Source organism: Haemaphysalis longicornis, unplaced genomic scaffold (genome assembly GCF_048455015.1).
Source record: "Haemaphysalis longicornis isolate Haplotype H1 unplaced genomic scaffold, Haemaphysalis longicornis Haplotype H1 scaffold_7, whole genome shotgun sequence".
In the NCBI taxonomy this organism is placed as follows: domain Eukaryota; kingdom Metazoa; phylum Arthropoda; class Arachnida; order Ixodida; family Ixodidae; genus Haemaphysalis; species Haemaphysalis longicornis.
Window position 1 is genome coordinate 68,326,287 of NW_027526422.1, and position 12,954 is coordinate 68,339,240.

Here is a 12,954-nt window from a genome sequence, read left to right on the forward strand (position 1 = left end):
GAAAAATGGGATTACATGAATAGCTTTTTTTTTGGAAGTGAGTCGCGCAGTTGATTCTTTGTGAACATAAAAAACTGTTGAAAGTTTTGCTGATGTAACACTCTTTTCCCTAGCAAGCAAAGAGCAAATGCTTTGGTAGTGATTAGAAATTTACAAAAGAAAAAAATACTGCAAATGGCATTCATAGCTCACCGTAAATACGGAAGGCGATGTTTTTGAATGGGGGAAATTGTCTTTTATTTTAAATATATATGTTAAATATATTATACATATAGTAAATAGGTGTATATATATATATATATATATATATATATATATATATATATATATATATATATATATATATATATATATATATATATATATATATATATATATATATATATATATATACAGCATTCCTACATGACAAATGAACTTGTCGGGAGCAGCGCCACTGTGCAGAGTAGAATGTCAAAGCTTTCAACTGTCACCGTATGCAGTGGAGCATGGCGGATTCCCAACGGCATTCGAAGCACCTAATTTGAGTCGAATGACCTTCGGTTAGAATGCATTTGAAAGGGTAGTGGAGCCCGGGTACCATGACAAATACCGTAACCAACAAACATGCACTATTAATGCCACCGACGGAAATTCTGTATTTCGCTAGCGTAAAAAGAAGGAAGTAGAGCAACTATACACCATTTGGTTGCAGAAAACGAAAAAAAACGAGACCCTCGTCTGACGAGACCCTCGGCGGCTTGTGTTTACAATGGGTGGCACCTGGTAACCATGGCTGGAAGCGCCACCAAATACCTGGGTATCCAAGATTAGGAAAAACGCCCACAACTTGCCCAGCTCTCTCCCTTAGTCCACAAAGCAAGTTCTTCTACCATTCGACTCTGTTGGCTCTTTTCGGTAAACGTTTATTTATTCTATCAATCAGTCCACGCAGTTGGAATCGTCAGTCCTCGTAGCGAAGATCTCGGAAGAGTCCACAGGGTGCTTTGGCTTCAATTTGCCGCACTCGAGCACACCGGTGCTTAATTAAGCAGCGCGGAATTTCGAATGCTGCAGTGTACGATGCAAACATCAACCTACTTCCTTGCCTGCCTGCTTGCTTACTTAATTACTTCACCTACCCACTTACTTAAGGTCTTGCTCACATACTTATTCACACACTTACGTACTTATTTAAACACTTATTTACTTACTGGGTTGCTTGTTTTCTTACATACTTACTTACTTATTTACTTACTTTGCTTATTTACTTTACTTACTTACCTACTCACTTACTTGCTTGCATGCTTTCTTGCTTACTTATCTAAATACCTCCTTGCGTACTTGCTTGCTTGCTCACTTTACTTGCGTACTTACTTTACTTACTTACCTACCTATCTGCTTACTTGCTTGCTTACTTACCAACTTACATACTTAAATCCTTGTTTGCTTGCTCACTTGCATATTTACTTACCTACTTACTTGCTTACTTGTCTGCTTGCTTGCTTACTAACTTACTTACCTGCTTAGTTACTTGCTTGTTTGCTTGCTTACTTACTGTTTACTTACATACTTACCCACTTACTCACTTCCTTGCTTGCTTACTTACATACTTACCTACATACTTACCCATTCACTTGCTTGATGGTTTGCTTACTTAGTTACTTCCCTATTTACCTACTTACTTGTTTGCTTTTGTTTGCTCAATTACTTACAGACTTAACTTACTTACCAACTTACTTGCTTGATTGCTTGCTTGCTTACTTACTCCCTTACGTGCCTACTTTACTTACTATATGTATGTTCTATGTTAGACCAGCCACCACACATGTGTCGGGGACACGGGGCACGTTGGTTCATGGCGTTGTGCACGATTAGATCAAATAGAGGAGAGCGTTTCAGCGATATTGTTCTACGTTCCTAGGCGGCGTGTGAGCCTAGCGGTGGGACACGAAACACTGCGGCAGTAGAAACAAATGTCCTCTAGCCGTTGTCATCGAGCCTTGTGATGGCTTTCGCGTTCCTTATAGACGCTGTATAGTCCGGGTGCGCCACTTGGGGGCTGATTTGCACGGATGAGGTGTAGAGGTTTTTATTCCCAGCAATATAGCGGTGTTCGCGTACGGGCATGCTGTGCTGAAGTGGATGGGTGGCTGTCATGCAAGATGTCAGGCAGAGTGTTGCCATCGAAGTATTGCAAGGCACCTTCTTTACCTGCGCGGATTGTCATGGGGTTGTCGAAGTTGCGTACCAATGATGTTTCTTCGGTGGCAGCTGAGGTTCTAGTGTTAGAGAGGAGGGTAGATGATAATGGTGACGAATTGTCGTTACTGTTCGACGTAAAGTAATCGTTGTAGACGGATTGTTTCTGCAGATGTGGTGCGTTTAGACGCTCCCGCGATTTAATGCCCGGTTGGACAAGGGAATGCTCTGTTGCGACATCTTCGGGAGTTCGCAATCGCGTGCACCTGACGAGGAATACGTTTAGATGATGGTTGGATTTTAATGGCTTTTGTTCGTAAGTGGCACAGCATTTCTGTTGTGTAATTGTTGGGTGACTGGCGTCTTTCGCGGGTATTTTGAAGAGCGTTGTCCGCAATGAGGTAGTTTTGGCCTTAAGAGGACTGACCAAGTTCTGTTACACGTATACGGGTGGCCACAATTTATTGCAGCGCGTTTTAGGGAATTCAAGGTGAGGAATCTAGAAAGGATAAGGGGGAGGGGTGGTTGCAAGATCTTTCGAAGCTCGTGTTGCTTTAAGGTCTTGATTTGATTGCACTGGGTTAATCGGCGCACAAGGTTGATTTGTTTGCTGAGTGCTGCAACCCACACTGTCCACTTGTCTTGTTGCCATATAAATTTTAAAACGTAGATGTGGGGACTGCGGATACCGAAGACATACTCTGACTTACCTATATATGAAGGGTTCCAGACCAAGGAACCGAGTATACGCTAGGATATGTCCAGTGCCGGTTTGTGGGGTGCGTTTTGGAGGGTGTAATCGTCGACGTAGCTGCTGGGGCCGACATTGTCGATGGAAGATAATTTACATAACCTGAACTTAACTGTGTGGTCTATTTTTGTTAACGGGGACTGACCTGTTGACATTCCTGTGGGAGTTAGTACCCCATGAGCCAGGGGCTTAAAAACCATCGTGCACCTATACGAATAGTTTCGCCGATTCTTGAAGAGGCTCCAAGGGAGCTAGTTTGCCTATTTCGGAAATATGTCGCTTAAGCGCTGAAATAAAGAAATAAAACTTTCACTTGCTTGACAGCTAGCGTCATCCAGTGAAAACTGAATGAATTACAATGCATTTGTTGGTTTATTTTTGTTTCAGCAAAGAAATTATATACTTCTAAGCGAAGCAAACAAGGCCGTTGGAAACATTTGCATGTATCATTAAAACATTTTGTATCAGTACACGAAGCTTTCTAAGCCAGTGGGTCATGAATGTGTAAGTTTCGTAGGAATGTGATCAGGTGGGTCCCCCTTCTTTCATCATGACATCTTTCATCATTACTTAAAGAAATAGAAATGCCAACGAAAGTATACAATACCTGTATATATGTTAAAGGTGACTGTTACGACTAACAATGCACGTGTGACGTGATTTCAAAATGGAAAAACGTGTAGCTGACCACTCGTTATATCTCCCCCTGATTTTTTGCGTCCCAATTGCAAAGCGTTTCATATTACCTCGCTTTAAGCCTGTTTAACGACATTATGCCATATTAATTTTCTTACGTTGATTCGGTTGGCTCGTATCACTTTGTCAAGAAGTACCTGCGTTGGAAATAAACCATGGCGCAAGGCTGGTCTGGAATCAAAGCACTATGGCCAAACAGACGACATACTTGACGGAGGGTGTTAAGTTCGGAGGTTGCATCGCCTAATTGCGAAGACTGGCTTGCACTGTTTTTTTATTTCATTTTCGTAGAGGCTCGGACTGAGTGTCAACTAGCCGGCCTAGAGGGGCCGGCTAGTTGACACGCAGGTGGAAGCACTTCGAGTGCATTTTGTTGTCTTCCCTTGGGGCGGCGCAAACCACTTAGCACTTCGGCGGCAACTGGGAATCGGTTGGGCCTAATTCTCGGAAGCATGCGAGGGGCGGGGGCCATGTGGTCTCGCACCGGGCGCGTTGAGTGTCCAGGCTGCGGCGCGGGACCGGTGGCGGCAGCGCAGCGGCCGGGTCATAAATCGCTGGGTGGACTCGTCACGAAAACACGGAATGTCAAAGCGCCGGCAGCGGCGGCGACGGCTTTCTTTGAAACTGTAAGACGCTCGGTTTTGTTCTGCAATGGGCAACTCGGGGATGACCGGAAATGGAGCGTCAACTGGACATAAATTCTCAGAACCGTTGGCCCCGGAAACGGGCATGGTGCGGTAGCGGCACCTTTGGTAAACAAGCGGCGACACGCCGCCAGCGTTTGTTGGCATGTGGGGTTCGGGGAGTGTGGGCCTTGTCGGGCTCTTTGAGGCCACTCCCGAATCGGTGTAACAGTGCGGCAGACTTGGTTAGTTGGTTTGTTTTTCGTCTCGTGGCTTCTGGTGCGAATCGTTTTGAGTATTGACGTCTAGTTTACGTGGGAATGGGAAAGGAGTTTGGGACAAGAGGTGGGCCAATTGCTTAATTATTAGCTTCGCCTGTGGGACCAATGAATGGCCAGATATTTTCATTATGTGTCCTTCTCGGTCTCTTTGGTTCCACCTTCCTTGGAGGCGTGTTTTTTTTTTAATAAAACCAAGGTGGTTGTGCGGTAGGAGAGGAGAGAGCCCCGCGTGATGCGGGCTCGTCCCGAGCTCGTCTCTAGCTGGGATCTGCGATGTCAGTTGTAACTTCTTTGTAAATATTTTAATAAAGTGTAAATTCTGTGGAGTAGACCGTCGACAGCTATGTGCCTTCGATCAACGAGCCACCTTCAAAATCACCATCATCATAGACCGACTTCATCCATCCTCGTAACTTCAACAGCCACGAATGAAAAGAGTAAAACAAATTAAAGTAGAAGTAGAATGCACGTGGGAGGAGAAAGCTGGTTTGGGCCCTTCGCTTCGGGACAAGCCCTAAGCACTGTCCTAATGATGCTACGGCACTCAAAGCTAATATTACAACAGTTTTTCATTATCCTCCACATTTCCTTCTCTGTTGCAAGCCGGACTGATGACGCAAATGGCGCTGCAATTTCTCGTCGGCCAACGTTGTCCTCGCATGCTTAGTGCGTTATGCTTAATGGTCAAGCAGAAGGTCACTTAAACGAATGACATCAAAACAGAAATTCATTGTCAGAATTTGTTCATACACCAAATGATTCTGCAGGACATTGGACGCCTCAGTGCAGGTATTTTGATTAATTTATACCCACGGGATTTTATTAACCCGCGTTTACACTACGCCCATGAAAGCATTAGCATTTTGATCCCATCAGAAAAGCATTCGTCTTTAGAAGCAATCAATACCAGGTGGCCAGAGGGCCAGAACTGGAATAAACTCTTAGCCCAGAGCACCCCCGGGGGTTGGTGTAGATCTGCCATTTGATCAATCAAGTATGCAACTACTACAAACGTAACGCCCCAACGAAAACAAGAAGTTGCCCCAGTTAACCACACTCGCCTTTCCACAGCACCCGAAGCATATTGTACCACCGCAATTGCCGTCTCCAGATGGCGCGCGCCTCAATGCTGTCGAGGACGCCAGTCGAGTAGCAAATCATTCGGAAAAAGCAAGAGCAGCAGCGATGTCAAGGGGAAAAGAAAAGGAGTGGGCCCACCAGCTAGCGTGCCGCCGCAGCGGCCGCCGCTCGGTTCGCTCACCGCGACGCGCCGCCGACTGACGTCACGTGCAACGTCACCGCCACGCGTCACGTGGCACCGCGGCGGCGTTTCCGTCGGGTGCGCCAGGCGCGCGCACGCAGCGGCGCTTGAAGAGAGCGGCTTTACGGAAACGGCGTGGCGGTGGACCCGGCGCTCTTGTCGCTTTGAGAGGAGCAACCGACGATGCTCCTCGCCGCCTGCGTGATCGGCGCTCGTCGGTAATCGGCCCCCACTACATCAGTGTCATCGCGTGTGATAGTCCCGGTGTGCGTGCGCTCGTGTCTGTGCGTTCGTTCGTCGCTCGTGTGTCCCGCGACTGGCTTTTGGATAACCGCTGCTGGATTCTTCTCTTCGGCATTGTTCGGAGGGGGCTCCCCCGGGGCCTTCCTTCTCTTCGACGCTGTTCTTCTCCCGTCTGCGTGACAGTTGGTTTCGCGCACGTGTTGACGTTCGGCCGCCCGGTGTCAACACGCGGGCTGCTGCGACGTCCGGTGTGCGTCACGGCGCGTGCGCTGTTTCCTGCGTCTAAAGGATTGCGTACCACGCATGGGTCACCCAACGGCGAGCGCAGACTCTTCAGGTGCGTTCCTTATGGGATCCTCTTTTGGAAACCCTTTCTTTCAGATCTCGACGTTACCGCATTCGACAAAAATGTCCAAATCTACTGGTCCCGTGGGGTTCCCATCGAAGTACCGTCTAGTAGAAGGTTACCCACGTGTTGCATTAGGCGAGGTTTAGTGGCCACAATCGAGGAGCGTAAGGACAAGGAAAGAAGGCTAAAGCTTTCCAGTAGAAGAAACGGCGAACAACACGAATGTTTTATTACTCGGCAAATAACTTTATCGGGCGGAAATGTCCAGGATGTAATAAACACCGGTGGATCTTCGCATTAGCTGTTCCCATTGCTCGCGCGTCTATTCATTTCGAGAGTATAACTAAAAGCTTTCAGCTGTTTATTTTTGGCTCGCAAAAGCATCGTAAATTCATACAAAATGGCCATTATCGGTTTGGTACCATTATCGGACCTTGACAAATCAAAGCAATACCCTTTCGGAATGAAGGGAAGCGCTTTTTAACCCCTTATTTTCCGGCTGTAAACTACTTTAAACACACAATAAAATGACCATGAAGTGTCCGTTCTGTACACTTCCAATGCTTGAACACTTCAAGTACACGGGATAGGCAGCAATCGCAATATGTCACATAATAATGCCACGCATATACCACACTAACTAACCAATGAAAAGCTATAAAACAACTTTATGGTGCAATAACATCATCTAAGCAGTACAATTTTTTTTATAATTTCTCTAGGTACGAAAATTACGTTTAAGAAAACCTATCACATAGGCGAATGCAAAAACATGGTGTTGCGACTCGACTGATATAAATTAATTTAAAACTACAAGTCCTATCCGTCGTACCTCTACCCACAAATCGTGCGATTCGAATTCACTCCCATCTTATTTCTGTTTTGTTAGAACGGCGTCCCTAAATACAAAAAAAAAGGCGGTAGTTTAGACGACGTGCGAACTCCGGTTAGCACTCACCTTTAAGTGGTTAGGATGAGCGCATTAAAACGCATCTCCCAGAAACGATTACCGCTCTACCCTTCATTTTTTCGTTGATGCGCATCGTGGATTCCCCTCGGTGGTATGGCGAAGACGGAGCGAAATGCGTATCGGGTCTCGTCGCAAAGCCAGTGACGATTACGCAATTTTCTCGTTAACCAGCTGCAATGGCCGCCGTGGCCTAACTTCACTTGTTCACGTCGCGCGTTGAGTATCCCACCGGGGCAGTCCTGCGGTCGCGCTTCTGCTGAGGCGGCGGCCTTCAGGAAACACGCTGGCTCTGACCTTGGGAATCGTCGCATTATAAGAGGATATTTGTCTTCTCTTGCCTCGCGCCTCATCCACTTTTCCGCATTAGCGTCGATGAGCGCCCTTCACCGGACATCGGGACGCAGGCTTGCCGAGTTGCGCGATTAGCGTGTTCGTTAGGAGAACACAAATAGTGAACCCACTGTGTAACCGTTATTAATGACTCCAGCCCCCGATGAGACGCGTGCGCTGTAAAGAGGCCGATCGTGTGGAGGAGTGCCAATAATAGTAAGTCGGCTTTTAGCGGTTTGCGCCGATGGTGTCAGGGATTACCTTCGCCATAAGAGGATATCATCCACGGTGTCTGATTCAGGTAAGTACACGCCTCTAAAAACTGCTTTGCGCATCGTTAGTAGCGATAGCTTTGAGGGGAAAACGATGACGTCACTGAGCTGTCAGTTCCTGGGCTGGCGGCCAAAGCGGATTTATCGTACCGCGAGGAAAGGGAGAAATTCGGTGCATCGACTGACAAGCGCTCATTCCCGAGAGAATTTGAATTCTTCGGGTTGTCCTACGCACGGTGTGCGAATGGGAGTTCCTCGCTGTATTGACAGAGAGCTAAAGGTGGTGCGCTGGGTGATGTGTTCCGTTAGGGTGCCTGGATGCGCGCATCCAGGCACGCTATGTTCCGTGCGAGAGTGGGGTGAGTAGACGTGCACGCAACTCCCGCATTTACCAATGTACACCACGCCCGCGTTAATGTCTCCCTACCTTCGCGATTAACAGATTTAGAGCATTCACCGATGTGCTTCACTGGCAATGTTAGAGGTGCAGGAGGCCTGATTACCACGAGAAGTGGCACCAAACACTGCCTCTGTCTTGGAACAGCCATCCTCAACAACTTCAGCAGAATTTTTTAGTGAATGCGGGACTTGTTCTTCATCATAATCTTCTTCTTCTTCTTCTTCTTCTTCTTCATCCTCGTTGTATTCACTGCAGGACGAACGCCTCTATCATATTGTGTCATACTGTAACCCTTTATCGTAGTGCAATCCTGGACCTGGCTGGAGCCTGAAAAACAGGGCAACAATTATGTATATACAAAAACGTAAGATGATCCAATCTGTATGTTCTAAATTTGGCTTTTAAACGGGGATCACGGCGTTTACTAAAAAGGTTCCTGGAGGCACCGACATTGACTCGACCAAGCCTAGCGGGAAATACATTTTGAGTAGGTAAAGGAATACTGCTCACTTGAGCTGCCTGTAACAGAATTCGATTGCCTCCCCAAGTGATACAGTCAGTACTCATATTACCACAGACTCGTAACTGTGAGTCCTTGTGCTGGGAATACAACGTGTCCAGAACAGAAATAAACGCCTAACCGTTCATAATATTCCTTGAAATATGCAGACCGATTAAGAAATTTAGTGAAGGCAAATATTATGTACCGGTGGCATTACTGAAAGTGACGATTACTGACTGGAGGAGTCTTTCTATAAATGTCAACAATGGTAACACACTTCCAAAAACCTCCCCTAAGTACCCTGTCTGAATTTTCAGATTTCAACTTATTTCTCTTGAATTATGAATGGTTCAGACAAGTTATCGCCTGTGGCTCGAGTCTAACTTGTTCGTTACGGCTACCAAAAAGTGAAGTTGGGTATTTCCCCCCAAAAGTATTTACCTTCATCTAGCACGCCCAAATGGGATTGCTATATATATATATATACATACTGCAGGGTGCTACTTGCACCATCCTATACGCCTCGAACTACTTCTCAGCATTGAATCTGGAGCGGTTGCTGCTTTACACGTGCTCGCGAACGCGAAAAGTGCGATTAAGCAACTAATTGCCGTTCCCCCAGCCCCGCCCGCGTGTAGGACCGGCGCCTGACGATGACGCATGCGCCGTGCGTATTTTCCGAAAGGCAGCGCGTCGCAACGGGGCCTCGTGTCGCCGGCGTTTGTTTTCGGTGGCGTGTCGATGATTGATCGCCCCTGACTTAGGACGCCGAACCAGTGAGTGTGTCGTCCCCGAAGCGAGGACGACGGGGTGTGGTGGTGTGAATGTAGTGTGTGAGTGCGCTTGTTTGGATATGCGCGCCTCTGATAGCGCGCTCGGCGCTGTGGCGCGGCCGTCTTGCTGCCCGAGTCGCGCCGCGGAATGCTTCGACAGAGCGGTTTTTTTGTTCTCTTCTGCCCCGGTTTCCTCTTTCGCAGACTCCCGGTGGTCGGCTTTCAGGTACCACCGTCCTGTGCGCATTGGGACGCGTGTCGTTGGGCGCGTAATAGCACAATAGCGAGGATCACTTTACCGACATGAAAGGGAGGGGCTATGAGAGATACAGGTGCGTTATAGCAGAAGGCTGCGGCGCAGTTAACACCGCCTGTACACCTGGCATCGGTGACGCCGGGTCGACTAAATTTCGCGGATCACGAGGCCTAGCAGTGCCTGGTACGTGGGAAATTTGTGAAGCCTGTTTCGCGAAGCCGCATCCGTGAAGCCTCTCGTATTTTGCAGTATATAACTCGTTTGCAAAAAGGTTAGTGCGAAGCAGAGGGGACGAGACACACGTGTATGCAACGGCTCCACGTTAGGTCTAACGGCACGTTAGGCCTAACGGCCGTGGTGGCCGCTTTTCACGTGAAGGCGGAAAGCAAAAACGCCGGTGCGTCGAGACGTCGGCGTACGTTAAAGATCCCTAGGTGGTCAAAATTAATCCGCAACCCACCAAACAAAAGAAACTTCAACCTTTCAACAATTTATATGGCAAACGCACAATAAACTACATTGGGGCGAAAATATTGAACAGCCTCCCCATCTTTGTGCAGTGCCCTAATCTCAGTTTTGTGTTAAAAAGCATATCGGGGAAAATTAACGTCTACGTCTAATTTTAACGTATTTTAATGTCTAATTAAATTAACGTCTTTTACCGTCTAATTTTAACGTCTAATTACGTTAACGTCTTTTAACGTCTAATTTTAACGTTTAATTAAATTCATCACCTGTAAATATTTCAGCCTGATTCTTTCAATGTCTTCTTTGCAATTGCCATACATTACGCAATTTTGTGCTGACAAAATTGGTCTTCATCTTTGGTTTTACGCATATATTATTGCCAATCACGTACATTTGGTATACGTCCCATAACCTGAGTCGGTGTTTGTGTATAAACGTTTAAGTGGGCCTACTACTATACCCGGTGACAACTTAAGAACGGCACCGAAAGTTGCCGCTGTGCCTTATCACCGTAGCCGGATGTTTCTCCGCGCGGCGCAAGTAGGGCGTTACTGGGAATATTTTGGACATGGCGTGAGCCGTTCCCGTGATTTTTTGGACTTAATATGCTTATAAACGACTCCAGTGACGACAAACAAACTGCGCGAGACAAGGCAGACGATATCACGCATTCATAGCAAACACCTTTCAAAACGCGCGCGCACTGACGTCACGGGTCCGGCGCTTTGGCGGAGTGATACACTACATGAGGTGGTGTCGTTCTTGAGTTGTAACCGAGTATAGCAGCCTTGCTAAGTAATGAGGCCCAGATGTTTTTGACACCAATGTTTTCTCTGCTGTGAACAAATACGTGTAAAATAATTGAAAACTGAAAAGTGAAACCCAAATCCACACAATTTTAAATCCCAAAAAATGTGAAGAAAAGAAATTATTCACAACCTCTTGAGCACTTGTCCAGGTAGACATGTGGAATGCGCGGGTTCTTCGCCGTCACCCCTGCTGGGGCAATATGCGTATAAGGAAAGAAAAGTTGGCTCGCGGACTTCGTGTTGAAAGCGGAAACTTCGGCCAGTCCACTCACTTATTATCAGCATCGACGGCAGCCAGTCAAATACGGCTAGTATTTCATTCGAAGCACGCATTACTCTGTCTTTGTGTTTTTTTTTTTTTTTTGCATTCACGTACCCCATATATTCTGCGAATGTTTCCGTCTTTTTACCGCTGAACTTTGTCTCTGGCGGATGTCGCTATCGCCAGTCCTTCTTTATGTATGCTCTTTCCTTTAAAAGCCACAAATGATGAACGGACTTAAAAATCCAACTTATCTTATTTTTCACACTGTCCTCTTTCGTTCAAGCTAAAAAGGGCAAATAAGTAGCCTAATTACGTGTTGGTACACAGCAAATTCTTCCGGCTAATTGTACAGTTTCAGCTTGTCTACTAGCAAGATCTTACGCAGTTACTCTTTTATCGGCTGATAAAAAGGCTTAGGGTATAACGAGATAAGTGAGTTAAGGCCCTTTCGTCACAAAACGGGATGTTAGAAAAGCAGACTTTATCTTCCGCCTATAAACGAAACCGAAGCTGGTTTAGCTGTGTATTGATGGTTTTACAGTCGAAAGCTTTAAGACAGTAAACACGGGGACGCGTACCGTTCAATACATGCAGAGCGCTCTGGTGAGAGGCTGGCGTACTCTCGCAGTTTGTGCGGCACTCCCTGAAAGCGCTTTATGGCGCGGCTGCCTGTTTGTTGTATTAGTTACGTCACGTAGGATAACACATCTTTTATCACCCAATCGAGCAGCGAAAAGCAAACGTTTTAACGTGTTCGCTCCGTTTCGCGCTTAATAAAAAGCCTCTCATCGGCCCACGTTTTCTCTGGAATCGTATCCAGATATCTAACGCAGCTACCGCGGCAGACAACAGCGCAATCAACCGTTGTCAGGGGGTGGATCCGCCAAATGTAATAACTACGACAGTTCGCCATCCCATCGCTGGACCGCTCTGCATCCACCGGGCGACACGCGCCCCCGTGTTTACTGTCATAAAGCTTGCGACTGTACACAGCCGTGTACTTGGAAGAGGAGGGAAGCTTGTACCCGCAATTTTAGTTGTAGCCGCGTATACAAGCACCGTATCATTCGCCAGCTAAGGGCTGCAGGTGAGTCTGAATTTGATATACAGCCAAACCTCGTTATAGCGAAGTAGTATCGGGAAAGCCAATTAGTTCGTTATATCCGATATTTGTTGTAACAGTAGAGGTGAAAATCGGCCCTAACGAATCGAAAATCTGGCTCTCCAAGAATACTTGATACAATAATGCGTTATTTTAGTATTCGAATCCACTTAATCCAGGTAACTGTTACCTTTGTTGTTGCATGTCAACTTTGATGAACCGCAACGTGAGTACACGAAATTACAACAGAACAGAGTTCACTTGGCAAAACAGGCCTGCGTCCTAATTTATTTGATTACGGATGTGATTGTCTGGTTTCTACTCACAGCACTGAGCAGGATGAAGTTTTCCACAGCGTCTACGAACAAAAGGGCCTTTATCCTTGTGCAGTTTCGGACGACGGGGTTTTTTGTAAGTAGCTT

General features: G+C 46.6%; 1 protein-coding gene across 2 annotated transcripts in view; it reads left to right on the plus strand.

The window, feature by feature from the left end:
- The first annotated feature begins 5,910 nt into the window (after positions 1–5,910).
- The window catches only part of LOC144145855 (uncharacterized), a 328,427-nt gene continuing 321,383 nt past the window's right edge, over positions 5,911–12,954 (plus strand). For both annotated transcript variants that reach the window (XM_077677654.1, XM_077677655.1), the window contains exon 1: positions 5,911–6,373. The gene's annotated coding sequence lies outside the window, so the exon portion shown is untranslated. The remainder of the gene's footprint in view (positions 6,374–12,954) is intronic.